The 16,184-nt window shown below is 40.5% G+C and overlaps 1 protein-coding gene and 1 pseudogene across 2 annotated transcripts in view; both read right to left on the bottom strand.

The window, feature by feature from the left end:
* Nucleotides 1–16,184, bottom strand: part of CNIH3 (cornichon family AMPA receptor auxiliary protein 3) — a 68,722-nt gene that overhangs the window by 36,690 nt on the left and 15,848 nt on the right. The gene's annotated exons all lie outside the window — the stretch shown is intronic.
* On the bottom strand, nucleotides 7,179–7,461 carry LOC134488002 (cyclin-dependent kinase 2-associated protein 1-like; annotated as a pseudogene).

Here is a 16,184-nt window from a genome sequence, read left to right as displayed (position 1 = left end):
AATGTCTGTCAGAGAGTATGAAATAGTGCATTCTATTCTTGCATACACATGGCAAATTATACTAAAATATGATTGAATTGAATGATTCAGAAAATTTATGGAATTAATGAAAGATACAAGGGTGAAAAGAAGTTGTGAATGCAGACAGATTATTATTTGGTAATGTCAATAGTGGATTTTGGGATAAAATGGACATGAAAGAAAAAAAGTGAAAGAAATTAGGGTGAAAGTTGAATGACTACAGAAAGAGGAAGTACGAGTCCTGTATAAAAAGGAATTAGAAGAAATATTAATCTCTCAGCAGAACAAATGGAAGTAACATGATAAAAAATGATGTGGTTTGCTTAGGGCATCTCTGTCTGACAAGTGGAAGAATCCTATTATTGTTTTGTATACAAAAGAAAAAACAGCAAGAATTAATGTAAAAACTACAAGGGGAGTAGTTTGTTAAATATGTCTGGGAAAGTGTTCGGTAGAATTCTAATCAAAAGGATATGAAAACAAAATATATGAAGTGCGGTGTGATTTTTCTGCCAGACGGGGACATGGTCAAAGGATTTTTGCTTTTCAATAGGTCACTGAGAAATTTTTGATGTAAGAAAGAAATGTTATCATTTGTTGTTGTAGAGAAAGCCTATTATAAAATGAATAGGTTTGAATTCTTATTTCATATTTTTAATTTCTTTGTCTTGTACATGATCTACATAATAATGCTTACCCAAAAGAGAACAGTGTGATGGCTTTTAATATATGAATGTACCTATGGGATAAAAAAAGAATCTTTGATAAATGAAAATCAACTGTGAATATGCATTACAGAAGAATCTTGGCCATACTAGTTCTGAGTGCTCTGTGGAACCTCCAATTTGTTATCCTTCCTATACAGGTCTTCTGTATATTCTTGCCACCTTTTCTTGATCTCTTCTTCTTCTGTTAGGTCCTTGCCATCTTTGTTTTTGATCATACCCATTTTGGCCTGGAATTTACCTCCAATGTTCCTTATTTTCTTGTCCTTCCTATTCTATTGTCTTCTTCCACTTCCGCGCATTGCTTGTTTAAAAATAATTCCTTATCTCTTCTGGCTAACCTCTGGAATTTTGCATTTAATTGGGCATATCTCCCCCTATCGCTGTTGCCTTTTGCTTGCCTTCTTTCTTGGGCTACTTCTAGTGTCTCAGCAGACAGCCATTTTGCCTTCTTGGTTTTCTCTCTCTTTGGGATGTATTTTGTTGCCGCCTCCTGAACAATGCTGCCAACTTCTGTCCAGAGTTCTTCCGGGACCCTATCTACTAAGTCCAATCCCTTAAATCGATTCTTCACCTCCACTGCATATTCCTTAGGAATATTAGTAAGCTCATATCTAGCCGATCTGTGGGTCTTCCCTAATCTCTTTAGTCTGATCCTAAATTGTGCAATAAGTTCGTGATCGGAACTACAGTAAGCTCCAGGTCTTGTTTTTACCGACTGTATAGATGTCCACCATCTTTGGCTGCAAAGGATGTAGTCAATCTGATTTCGGTGTTGTCCGTCTGGTGAAGTCCATGTATAAAGCCGTCTCTTAGGTTGTTGGAAGAGAGTGTTTGTTATGCAGAGTGAGTTGTCTTGGCAAAATTCTATCAGCTTATGTCCTGCTTTGTTCTGTTCTCCCAGGCCATGCTTACCTGTAATTCCAGGTGTCATTTGACTGCCCACCTTAGCATTCCAGTCTCCTGTGATAAAAATAACATCTCTTTTAGGCGTGTTGTCCAGTAGGTGCTGCAGATCCTCATAGAACTACTCTACTGCAGCTTCTTCAGCATCTGTGGTTGGGGCGTATATTTGGATCGCTGTGATGTTAGATGGCTTGCCCTGAATTCGAATTGAGATCATTCTATCGTTTTTTGGATTGTATCCGAGCACTGCTTTAGCCACTTTACTATTAATTATGAAGGCTACTCCATTTCTTCTGTGGTCCTCTTGTCCACAGTAGTAGATCTGGTGGTCATTTGATGTGAAGTAGCCCATTCCAGTCCATTTCAGTTCACTGACACCCAAAATGTCTATCTTTAATCTTGACATCTCACTAATAACCACATCCAGTTTGCCCTGGCTTATAGATCTTACATTTCAGGTTCCAATGGTGTGTTGATCCTTAGAACATCGGATTCGCCGTTCACCACCAGCACCGTTGGCCGCTAGTCGTCCTTTCGGCTTTGAGCTAGCTGCGTCATCACGTCTGGGGCTAGTTGAACTCATCCTCTGTTCCTCCCCAGTAGCATTTTGACCATCTTCCGACCTGGGGGTCTCATCTTCCGATATCTCTGGTTGTACTGATCCAATTAGTTTTCACGGCAAGAATACTGGGGTGGGTTGCCATTACCTTCCTCAGGGATTGCATTTAGTCTGACCTCTCTGTCATGACCTTCCCGTCTTGGGTGGCCTTTCACGGTTTAGCTCATGGCATCATTGAGGTGCTCAAGCTCCAGCACCACAACAAGGTAACGATCCTTTGCTGAAGCTCCTACATTCTAGCAAGTTCATAATCTGTGCTTCTGTTTTTCTTCTCTACCACCCCAGTTCACTTCTTTTCTTTTTCTGGTCAGTGAGTGGGCACATTTTCAGGCAATGCATTAGGATGTAGCCACTATCATTTTTTTCTAGCTCTTGACTTCACTTGCCAGCTTCATGTATAATTCCATCTCTTGCTTAGCAAGCTCAATGGGTTTTTGCAAAGTTCCTGGTTTCCATAGTAACTAGATTGCTTTTCTCCCTATAGGTTTTAGTTTCTCATACTGACAAGTGTAACTTCTATGAACTTTTCAGATTTTTCATTAAAAAGTGTTATGACAAAATTGAAAAACCCAAGCATGGTATAACCCAAACACCCCTTCCCATTTTCGGCACAATTCAGCCTCCAGTCCTCTGAACAGATCTAGCAGAAAGGAGATGGGTATCTGATCCAGGTTGCTGATAATATTAATTCATGGCTTTGAATACCATGCTTCATATATTCAACCTTCTTCAATCTGATGCCCTCCCAATTGGTTAAAAAGTACAGGTGTTGAAGGCCACTGCAGCAACTACTTATATGCTCGCCTATCATACAGACTCACGGCAGTTTACAAAAACAGACCAAATAAAATGCACAGCAATCATTAAAAAAATCTCAGCCACCTTCTAACCCTTCACAGAATCCAAACACCCACTACGTAAAAGCTGTGACCAGAATAAAATAAGCAAACAAACAAAAAATCCAAAAGTAGTCTAACACTACCACTAGTACCCAGAAAGGACTATTTTAACAGCCTTCTGAAAAACTAACAAGTTGGGGGCCAAATCTACCATGGGGGTAGGCTGTTCCACAAGAACATGCCTACTACCAGCCCCCTCCGAGAAGGACCTCACTGGATGGGCGGATTCTTTTCCTGAAGAGAGGCAGTCCTGGAAGATGTCAAGTGGGAAAATTATCTTCTTTTGTAAATGCAATTAATTTGCATTGTTTTGTTTAAACATAGCTGTGGGTAACATTAACACTCTCAGGAATACACCAATGAAAAGCACAAGTCTGTGACACTTGGCACTATCCAAACAAAACCGTGTTTCTGAAGTGACCATTTGAATTTTAGGAGACTCTTCCATTTGTCCAAAGGGACTTGTCCCTTGGAAAAGCAGGAACAACTTTTGGAGAGAGCACAACTGTAGCAGAAAATGAAAGGTATCTTTTCTTTCGCATTTCCCCCAATGTTGTTCAGGCCTCTCTGCAGATGTTATTTGACATAAGAAAAAAGAGGCATCTTAATTGCAGTCACAGAATTAGCTTCACATTTTGCTTGGCCATGAAAAACAAATTACATGACTGCATTTAATGCTACATCAAGGAGCCATGGTTTTCTGAAGAAAAGCAACTTTGGAAAATGTAGCATTTTAAAGCAGCATATTCCCTTTCCTTTTGTGGGACTGCAACTGTGTCTTTTCCGGTTTGGAACCCTAGACAATGATCACTTCAAATACTGAAGGTATCAGATGAGCAAAAAGTCGCATCTCCATCTTCTGAAAAAGAGATTAGATTGCATTTGGGTTTCTTTGAGTAAAATCAATTGAAAGCCTGCATTTTGGGGGCATGTAATACTGAGTTCTGAGAGGAATTGATGTTTGACTTCATTATTTAGCTCGAAGTTGTAAAAACAATTTGGTTTCAGGTGACTTTGCATATTGTGGGGTGGGAAGGAAAACAGAATATTATAACGAAAAGCCTAGAATAACTGAAAGTTAATTTAAGGTAGCAGAGATAAAGGATCCCTGTATTATAAATTACAGACACTAAACAGGTTTAGGAAAAAGAACAGAATCCATTCCATTTATCCAACGAAAAGGCTGAAGTAATTCCTACTACTTTTCATCAGCAGAAATACCCCCCTCCCCAGATGGCTTTGTCCACAAGTGTGCTAATTACTGTTGAACAGCATGGTGAATAGCTGTCCATTTATACAAGTTTGCAATTTAATAGCACTTGATGTCATTTGCACCACAAAAGTAAAAAGTCAGAGCAGTATGCAAAAGGAGAGCTAATTATGGTAATGTACGGTGTTCTGTATCGTATCAGCTATTTTGTAGTTTACTTGGTTTTTGACTTAGTGTGATATGTGATCCCATCCACTATGGTTTGTAAATACTTATTTCTTAGTTGCTGAAATGTGTAGATAATTGTGATTTATTCAACAAAACATGACTAACAAAATAATGGTCTACCATATAATGTGAATCCAGCTTGAATGTTAAATACATTTCATACGTATGTATTTTGAGGATAGTTCTTAATTAAGAGCTAAAAATCATGATCAGAACTACAGCATGTGGGTAGGTGGATTAAAACAACAGTAAGCCAAAAATAATCTTCAAAGAAAGCTGACCCCGGATTTCTTAATGAAAATTCTTCATTTGCTTCTAAATTTTCCTTAAAAGTTTCTTTTGGGTAAGCCAGAATTGAAATAGTCCCAAATAAGAATTATGAAGTAACCATGATCTACCAAATCAGGCACTGCTGCATAATAAACAGCAGTGATGGATATAATCCATTACTATTTTTATTCTTGATTTTAAAAAAACATAACAATTAATGTGCATTCAGAAAAGTCATGCAAATACCAGAGTAAAATGTGTTTATAAAGAACAAATGGTTACATTGTATTTTAATAAAGCATAGATCAGGGAAAGTTCCATTAAAAATGTTTACCTGGTTAATTATGTAAATTGTATAGAAAATTATATAAACTTCCCAAACATATGTATAAAACCCATGCAACAGCAAATGCAGGTTTTTTCAGTGTTAAAAAACTGATTCAGTGAGAAATTAGACGGAAATGAAAAGCATCTGAACGTGACAAATGCAAAGGCCCAATTTCCATGGAAATATACCCCTTTAATTCTAGTTAGCTCATGAGGTGGCATTTAATTCTTTCTCCTGCATCACAACTCTGAATAAAATCTATCTCAGACACAGTGACTAGGTTCACACATCATACTAAGGGAAGGTTTGCTTCATTATTGCTGAAAAAACCACAGGTTGTTTGGTTCATATAACTGATTATGTGCCTTCAAGTTGGTGTCAACTCTTAGCAACCACATAGATAAATGTACAGTACTCCATGATGATCTGTCCCTAACCTGCTCTTTCATCACCACTGTAACTGAGTCCATCCATCTAACTGCTTATCATCCTCTTCTTCTCTTTCCTTCCACCTTTCCCAGCATTAGAGCCTTCTCCAGAGAGCTACATCTTCGCATAACGAAGTAGGATAATTTGAGCCTGGACATTTGTTCCTTGAGTGAGAACTCTGGTTTGATTTGTTCAACGATCCATTTGTTTTCTTAGCTGTCCATGTTATTCTCAAGAGTCTTCTTCAACATCGACATTCAAAAGGATCAACATTCTTCCTATTTTGCTTCTTCAAAGTCCAACTTTCACTTCCATAAAGTGTCACAGGGAATACCATAGCTTGCACGGGTCTGATCATTGCGGCATTTTAATATATTTTCCAAGGCCGTCATGACTGCTCTATCGAGTGCTAGTCTGCAGCATATTTCTTGACTGCTTGTTTCTTTACTGTTGGCGGTTGAAGGCAGAAGCTATCCACCACTTCAATATCTCCACTGTGAGTTCTAAGGCTGGTTGTTTTACCTGCTGTCATTAGTTTGATCTTCTTTAATTTCAGTCCTGTTTTTTTTCACTGTGCTCCTTAACTTTTATTACTATACTATAACTTTTATAGATTACATTTCAAAATATTCATTCCATTCAGAGTAATAATTAACTCCAAAATGCCAGAACCAAATTGATTTAATGTATTTTACAGGTAGTCCTCGCTTACTGACCACTCATTCAGTGACCACTCAAAGTTACAACAGCACCAAAAAAGGAGATTTATGACTGGTCCTCGAAGTCGCAGCCATCACAGCATCCCCACAGTTGCAATTTGGGTGCTTGGCAACCAACGTGCATTTACTGACATCACGTCATCACCATTTGTGACCTTCACAGCCGGCTTCCAACAAGCAAAGTAAATGAAGAAGCCAGGAGGAAGTTGCGCTTAATAACCACGGGTGAGTTGTTTAACGACTGCAGCCAGAACTGACATTGTAAATCGGCACAGTCATGTGACATTTCACTTTACGACCATGTCACTTAGTGACAGAGTTACCAGTTTGGTCGGTAAGTGAGGACTACCTGTATTTATGAAGAAAAGTTAATAGAGGATGCTGGGTGTCATGTTTAATGGGAGAGAGGAAAATCTCATTCCTGACTAGCACCAGCATCCAGGGAAAACAAAAACAAAAAACCTCTGAACAAGTTTCATTCACCCAAGGGAAGGCTTGGACTTTATAGAACCATATCCAGAATGTTGGATGGTAGACTGAAGTAAAGAGAGTCTCAAAAGTGGTTTGTTAGATGTCAGAAGCAGACATTTGTTTGAATGGGAGGAGGGAAAAGGGTGTGGAATCTAGAAATGCTATTGAGCACACAAACCCTTGGGCACAACCACACTCTTGAAATGAGCAACGTCCAAGATTGGGGGAGGAAAATAGCATAGTCAAACTAAGGGATTTGTCTGAATGTTTCCTTTGTTTCTAAGGGACCTGGTATCTCTTTGGGGGAAGGGTGGTTAGAAGAAGGGTACTGTATTGTTGCAGCTGGGGAAAGGTTAAGATCTTGCATTTCTCCCAGTCTCTGCTAAATATTCTTGGACCAGTCCTCCTGCTGATACCTCGTGAATGATACCTCATTTTAGCCTTTCCATGGCACTTTTGCTTCCAGCACACGTAGATGTAATTTCTTTTCCTAATTCTTCTGATAGCCAGAGGTTCTGCGTATTTGCTCTGTCGGACTTGACTGCTGCTGGTTCCCCGTTGCATTCCTTGTGTGTAGCCTAGGAGTGGGGGTCCATAATTGTTGATCAAGTGCCTGTAGTATCCTGATCCTGCCATGCTCATGGAAGGAGAATGAGCACATCCAGCAGACAGCAAATTTCACGGAGGCTTCACAGGCTTAATCAGAAGGAGTTGCATCCCTAAACCTGATTTATCTGGCCTCCCTTTCTGTTTAAAAAAAACAAAACCCAAGTGCTGCTTCTGGAGCTTCTCTTGGAGAAAGGCACTTAAAGCACTACATCTCTGACCATGTCCAGACTTGGGTTTGGGGCAGAGTTTTCTTTTCTTTCATCCTTACTCCACAAGCCACCTTCACTCCCTGCCTTTGTCTCCCTCCTCAACCTTTATGAAGAAAGAAATCTTGAGCAGAAGTGCCAGATCACAACTGACCAATTCTTTGTTTCCCTTTACAATGATCAATTAAAATTGAAATTATCAATTAATGCAGAAGATGTGGGACACGTGGCATCTTGCCCTGTCTGTAGCTGCAATGCAGCCAGGTTGCTACCCTTCTGTGTACTGCAAGTGAAGATGAAAGACAAAACAGCCCACAGGCTTTCAAACTTGCATCTGCTATCAATTTTAGCCTTATTACAGTTATGATTTCTTCCTTTTAAGTCAACGCAGCAGGAATTTTATTAGAAAATGAAATGTTAGCTCAAGAAAGAGGGATTGCGGAGCATTAAGCCATCATTCCACTTGAGATTCTGGCTTGACAGCAGGTGTTTAATAAAGCTATAATTTCTTCCTTGTAGCAAAATCTCATCATCTGCTTGAATTCATATACAACGAGCTTTACTAACATTTAGTCTATTTCTGAATATAATTCAAAATGGCTGGTTGTAGTCATTTGAAACGCTACACTATCTCATTTGATTTCAGGTTTTAAAACTGATAAAAGAACCCTTCTATTGAGTCAGCACAAGTTGGAAAAGACTATTGTTTTCTAACAAGAGCAGATGGTGTAGATCCCCTTCCTAGTGGGCTGGAGGTGAATAAAGGATGGTATCACACATTCCAGTCCTTGAGACAGGAGTTGGCAGCTCACACTTGTGCTCAGGTAACCTGGTTGTGAGGGTCAGCCCTTAGACTTCAATGATCAAAACAAAACAAAACAAAACAGTACTATGTGTTTTCAAGACAGAGGAAATGCCAAGAGTTCCCCCCAAAGGGAAAATGGCCCCTTCCCAATTTTTATAGTGCTTCAGTTCTGACAAATAGATTGATCCTTGTCCTAGTTCACCATCAAAGTAGGTCCAACAAAGGAACCTATTACTAAAAGCTCTTTCTTTTTTATGCAGGAAGCATCTAAAATGCAGCAAACAAATACTGGAAAGGCTATTGCCTATCTGCTTCCCTAAAACAGCATCAGATTTTATGGTGTCTTGAGATTATTTACAGCAGTTTAATTTGGAATGGTCTGAGGTATGGTCTACCTGAATTAAAGCTGTTCTTTCATTTGAAGGGGCAAGATTCTCATATGTATGTACAATTAATTTAGCAATTTTGTGTATATGTCTAGAAATGATATGAGACAATGATTACTAAATAAAATGTCTGCCATCATATGACTATATAACTAAGCAAAATTAATTCAAAAGCAGGAATCAGAATCATAAACTCTGAATTTAATTTAAATTTAAATTATTTTATTTACCTGCACATTTTGCTTTAGTACAGACTTACATGATCATAGCCAGTTAAACTCCACAATTAAGCTCCCTCTCTCTTTTCTCTCCTTAACTACCTGTCTTTACAATTAGTCTCCTTAATCTTATAAACAGTCATTCTCTCATTACAGTATTCCTCGCTTAATGACCCTAATTGGGACTGGAATTTCCATCACCAAGCAAAGCAGTCATTAGGCGAAACATCATGTGATCATGCTACTTAGCGATGGCAGTTCCAGTAGTCCCAGTTGCCATTGTTGGGCGAGGACAGCACTGTTGTTAGGCAAGGACCTCATGCTTCTTCTGCCCTGTGCAAATTGCCAGGTCCGTCCCACTGCTTCCTCCCCAGCCGGGCCCTGCAAGCTCCCTTCAGCAGATGAGGCTCCACTATTCTGTCACGTTTGCCTCTGCTTCAACTCCCCCACCCACTTATCTCCCCCCACATCTCTGCCCTTTTGGCCACCCTGCACTCTGCTGCCACCTACCCCTGCTGCCCCCACTGCCCTTCGTCCTTGCACAGCACCAACAGTCGCCACCTTTGCCCAGGTAGCCACCACCCACATCACCACCCGGCCTCCTCCATTGGGCCCCTCACTGCCTCCTCCCCGGCTGGGCCTGGCGAGCTCCCTTTAGCAAACAAGGCTCCACCGTCCTACTGCACTTGCTGCACATGTCCCAGAATCATGCTCTCACCCAGAGCCTGGACACTAGGCCAGCAGTGGGAGGAAGAATATGGCAAAGGTCAGCTGGGGGCAGTGGGGGGTGGCAGGGGTAGGCAACAGCAGAATGCAGTGACCAGAAAGTGGGGGGAGAGGCATGGGGGAGTTGAAGTGAGCGCAGATGCCAAGTGCCTGAATTTTGATCACGTGACCATGGGAGCACTGCAACTGCCATAACTTTGAGGACCAGTCGTAACTACCATTCATTCAGCACCATCGTAACTTCAAATAGTCACTGAACGATTGGCCATTAAGCGAGGACTACATGTACCTAATTATAGCTATTTCTTCAGCACAGAACTACTTTTCCTTCTTTTTCCTCCTTGTGAATTTAACTATTCTCTGATGCCACATGTTACAGAAATGTTTTTATTTCTCTGTGATAAATAATAAGAAGCAAAAAGAAGTCAGCTGGATCAGACAAAAGGCCGATTGGACCCGGCATCCATTCCACAGTGACCCATCAAATTTCAAGAAAAAACCTAAGAGATCACATGAGCACAGTTCTACTAGTGCTGCTCTGTAGCAAGGGAATGTCTCTGATCCTGAAGATACAGCTTTTGTATCTAGTAACCCTTGATAGCTTTACCCTCTGTTAGTTTTAATTTTCAAGGATTCAATCTTGTATTCAAATTACAAGGACTGATATATTGTAGGGTTCAGCCAAAGTCTGCTGTGACACCAGAATCCCATATATTCCCCTATTCTTATGATTATGCCAGAGGAACATACTAGATATGCCAGTTCAGTATTTTTTACTTATTTATTCACTTTATATAGCCACCCATCTCACATTTGTGAATCTGGGCAGCTTACAATTAAAACATAAACAGTACCCCCCAAAAAATCAAAAAATGAAACAGCCATACAAACAATTCAAATATTAAAATTTATTAAATAATTAAAAGCCATACAATACAGTCACCGGGAGAACAGAGACATTCAAGAAAGTACAGCCATTTTATGGTCTCCACACCACTCTCTGATTCCTCAGGCCAGATGGCAAAGCCAGGTCTTCCTTCCAGAAGGCCAGCAAGGTTAGGGCCAGCCTGACCCCAGGGAGAATGATGTTCCATAGGGCTGTGAAGCAGCAGAAAAGGTCCTCCTCCTGGGTCCCACCAGATGACATTCTCTAGTGGAACCTGCAACAAGCCTCTTCTGCTGGACCCAATGGGATGGGTAGATGTGCTGGAGAGAGGGGGTCCTTCAAATAACCCAGCCCCATGCCATGTAGGTTATTACCAGCACCTTGAATTGGACCCAGAAGGAAATTGGTAACGAATGGAGCTCACATAACTGCTCACACTGCTGCATTTGCACCAACTGAAGCTTCCAAATACTCTTCAAGGGCAGCCCCATGTGGAGCGCATTACAGTAATCCATAGAGGATGTGACCAGGGCATGATTGAGTGTAGAGCTTCCTGATCCAGTAATGGGTGCAACTGGCACAAAACTGGAAGCTATGCAAAGGCCCTCCTATCCATGACCGCCATATGCTCTTCAAACAGGAGTCATGAATCCAAAAGGACCCCCAGATTGCACACCAGGTCTGTCTGGGGAAGTGCAAACCCATCCATGGTAAATTCCTAGATCCAGGTGGCCCCAAAACTCAAAGTCATACCAGTGGTAGCCTAATGACTGTAGGTTGAGTCATTTTGTATTCCAAGGCGATGTGTCAGAGTGGTTGTTGACATATATATAGGGCTGCCAGGGTCCTTGCCTGGGTTAAGCCAAAGCCTGTTGTTGCCCATCCAAACCCCTACAGTCTCCAGACACCAAGACAGGACATTGGCAGCATTGCTTACTTCACCAGGGGTGGAAATATATAGCTGGGCATCATCAGCATAGCATTGCTAATAACAAAGCAGCAGGAGACGATGGCATCCCAGCTGAACTGTTCAAAATCTTGCAAGATGATGCTGTCAACATAATGCATGCTATATGCCAGCAAATTTGGAAAACACAAGAATGGCCATCAGACTGGAAAAAATCAACTTATATCCCCATACCAAAAAAGGGAAACACTAAAGAATGTTCAAACTATCGAACAGTGGCACTCATTTCACATGCCAGTAAGGTAATGCTCAAGATCCTGCAAGGTAGACTTCAGCAATTCATGGAGCGAGAATTGCCAAATGTACAAGCTGGGTTTAGAAAAGGCAGAGGAACTAGGGACCAAATTGCCAATATCCGCTGGATAATGGAAAAAGCCAGGGAGTTTCAGAAAAACATCTATTTCTGTTTTATTGACTATTCTAAAGCCTTTGGCTGTGTGGACCATAACAAATTGTGGCAAGTTCTTAGCGGTATGGGGATACCAAGTCATCTTGTCTGCCTCCTGAAGAATCTGTATAACGACCAAGTAGCAACAGTAAGAACAGACCACGGAACAACGGACTGGTTTAAGATTGGGAAAGGAGTACGGCAGGGCTGTATACTCTCACCCTACCTATTCAACTTGCACGCAGAACACATCATGCGACATGCTGGGCTTGAGGAATCCAAGGCTGGAGTTAAAATGGCTGGAAGAAACATTAACAATCTCAGATATGCAGATGATACCACTTTGATGGCTGAAAGCAAAGAGGAACTGAGGAGCCTTATGATGAAGGTGAAAGAAGAAAGTGCAAAAGCTGGCTTGCAGCTAAACCTCAAAAAAACCAAGATTATGGCAGCCAGCTTGATTGATAACTGGCAAATAGAGGGAGAATTGTAGAAGCAGTGAAAGACTTTGTATTTCTAGGTGCGAAGATTACTGCAGATGCTGACTGCAGTCAGGAAATCAGAAGACACTTAATCCTTGGGAGAGGAGCAATGATCAATCTCGATAAAATAGTTAAGAGCAGAGACATCACACTGACAACAAAGGCCCGCATAGTTAAAGCAATGGTGTTCCCCATAGTAACATATGGCTGCGAGAGCTGGACCATAAGGAAGGCTGAGAGAAGGAAGATCGATGCTTTTGAACTGTGGTGTTGGAGGAAAATTCTGAGAGTGCCTTGGACTGCAAGAAGATCAAACCAGTCCATCCTCCAGGAAATAAAGCCAGACTGCTCACTTGAGGGAATGATATTAAAGGCAAAACTGAAATACTTTGGCCACATAATGAGAAGACAGGACACCCTGGAGAAGGTGCTGATGCTAGGGAGAGTGGAGGGCAAAAGGAAGAGGGGCTGACCAAGGGCAAGGTGGATGGATGATATTCTAGAGGTGACGGACTCGTCCCTGGGGGAGCTGGGGGTGTTGACGACCGACAGGAAGCTCTGGTGTGGGCTGGTCCATGAAGTCACGAAGAGTCGGAAGCGACTAAACGAATAAACAACAAAATCATCAGCATACTGAGAATACTGCACCCTATGACTATGGATGACTTCATCCAGCAGCTTCATGTAGATGTTAAATGGGAGCATCCTACCATCCATTAGTGGCAACATTTTTAAAACAAGATTGATCCCAGGCCAGCAGGAGGAGGAAAAAGATAGCAAAGGTCAGCTGGGGGCAGTGGGGGGTGGCAGGGGTAGACAGTGGCATAGGGAGGAGCACCTTTATATTCAATATCCCATCCACACACAACCACATACATAATCTACTTATAATACTTTATTTATACAATAACCTATTTACACTGTACAATCCAGAGTAGGTACAAACTTTATCCCTCCCTGCACTTCAATGAAAGACTGTATACATATCAACAACCACTCTGACACATTGCCATGAGACCTTGGAATACAAAGTGACTCAACCTACAACCATCATGCTACCACTGGTATGCAGATGCCACAAAACAAAACCATAACTCAAGGGATAAGATGTGTAGCACAGGACTATCTTTTGGGTCGCATGAAGGCTTATGGGAAAATTCCAGACAAGGGGATAATGAGGGAATAGTCCTTTTTTCCTTCACAAATGACAACCTTGGAGCTTGAACTCATGACGTCATTCCACATGAAATTTTAATTATGCCAAATTCCAACCAGCAGCAAAAAAATAAAAATATACAATAGCTTCTGTAAACCACTACTTTCTAAAGTAGAAGTAAGCTTCCACTTCGATGAACTCTCTTGGTTCAGAAGGATGCACAAGCCTTACCACTTGAATGCTACTCATGGAACAGAAACCTACATCCCTACTTTTTTATAGTCTTTGAAATTTTGATTCAGAATTCTAATAACAGAAATGACATACTGTCTAGAATATGGTAGGGCAGATTGTTAAAACAGGCAAGAAAAGAACAAGCAGTATTGGATTCCCAGTGCACTTATAGTAGAACATTCAATTCTTCTCTTCATCTAACTGTAAGAGCTTCCAGATATTATGTAGTGATCAGTGGTGGTCATCAAAATACTACATACAAAAACACTCTGATTCCAATGTTAAACCTATTATTTGATTCTCTAGCAATAAGCAGAATTCAAACTCTATCTCCTCTCAGTAACTTTCCAATACAGCATGTAGAACCCAGAGTCACTTCCTGTGAGATGGGCAGCTATATAAATTTGATAGATAGATAGATAGATAGATAGATAGATAGATAGATAGATAGATAGATAGATAGATAGATAAACGTTCATTAAAAGCTTTTATCCTACACATGTCTACTTAGAAATAAACCCTACTAAACCCCACAGAGTTTATTCCCAAATAGATTATTATAGGATGGTAGCCATAAGCTCCATCCTGACACTCTTCATATTTTTCTTTCTTTCTATTTGCATTTCTTTACTGTTACAAATCATCTGAGTTGTTAAGCAATTAGGCTCCAGCATTTATTTCCTATGCCACCAAGTCAATATGCTTGTGAAAGGTTTTTTAAATGAATTGTGTTCTCTAGAAGCACAGTAAGTGCAGTTCAAGTCCCACGTATTAATTCCACATCTTGTTTCTTGATTCGGATGTCCTTACAAATCTGTCTGGTGAAGCATGGGAGCTTGACCATTTTTGTTAAGAGACCACTCACTCATGGGTAATCTGCCATAGACTGAAAACTGGCATCAGATGGGACTGAATTCAGTAGTGGTGGAAGCCAAGCCAAAATTAAGCACTGCTTTTCACTCATTCTGCCACTCCCTTTTTAATGCAACCCTCCTACTCCTCAGCTTCTCCCATCCAACAGACTGGTACAGGTGGCCCACTCCTCTTTTGCCCCAAGGCAAACCATTACAAAGGATTTTTAAGATCAAGAAATAGCCAGCAGAGTCTAATTCTGTGGCTACAGTTTGATCAATTCTGTTTTGAAGTGTCAGACAACGGAACTCCTGTTTAATTTAAGCAGCCTGGGTCATTTTGAGAAAATTTCTGCTAGACTGGGTGTTGCTTACTCTTACTCTTCATAGTAGCTGCTGCTACTAGCACCTGACTATTTGTTTATCCCAAGCGTTTTCCTCTGCTGTTTGCTGGTTGACCTAGGACTTCCAGAGACCTAGCTTAAACAAGGTCTAGAGATACACAATTTCATTTCTCCCCACCACCACACATCTCTATACTTTCACTGATGCCTGGAGCTTTTAAGATAATTGCAGAGGAGCACTTGCTTAGCTTTTGTGTGAGCAGTAAACCTTGTATGTCCAAGGATTAAAATGAAAAACAAATTAATATAGTAGAACCTATATTTCAATTTAGAACTTCCTCCTCCTCCCCAAAGTCATGTTTTTTTCTTCTTAAGAGTTGTCTAGTAAAACGTACAACTTGGTGACCTATTTTAAAATGAAACCAAGGGGAGTTTGTCTATTGTTACTTGCACAGGAAGAAAGTACTGGATGATTACAGCCACCATAATGTTCACCATTGTACTTTAATAATTTCAGGATATTTGTTCTTTATAGAAAATGCAGAACACTTAAAAACATGAAATGCCCACCCACTGTGATTATTTGCTTTAATTTGATCAGTTCCAAAACAAGGGAAAGAAGCAGAACTTCTGAGTGAGCATTTTTAATTAAGAGTAGCTGGTCATGATGCATATACCCAACTCACTTTTGCTCCTATTATTTATGTTTCACAGGAATATTGTTTTTAAAACCTGCTAGAACAAAACCCGAACAACCAGACAGTGAGAAAAAAGAAATATGCTTTCTTAAAAATAAAACAAATAGTTATCATAGGAAATGAAACATCTCAAATCACTTCACACTCTTGGCTATCTGGCCTTTCACTGGCTCCAATTCATTACTCTTAACCCAACCCAACCGATCCATACATAAGTCATATTTTAAAAGGAAGTAAATTACTTGAGATCTACACTTCCATTCATGTAAATTCTTCATCCAACCAATTTATTAGTTCCAGATTTGCAAAAGCCTGAACATACAATGAGTATTTGTATTTCTTTTTGCCAATTTCCATTTGCCTTAAACTTCTTCCAAGAAAAAATAATTAGTAGCCCCTTTGG

Source organism: Candoia aspera, chromosome 1 (assembly GCF_035149785.1).
Source record: "Candoia aspera isolate rCanAsp1 chromosome 1, rCanAsp1.hap2, whole genome shotgun sequence".
Lineage (NCBI taxonomy): Eukaryota > Metazoa > Chordata > Lepidosauria > Squamata > Boidae > Candoia > Candoia aspera.
The sequence above is the reverse complement of the archived record's forward strand: the minus strand, read 5'-3'. Positions and strand labels throughout refer to the sequence as shown.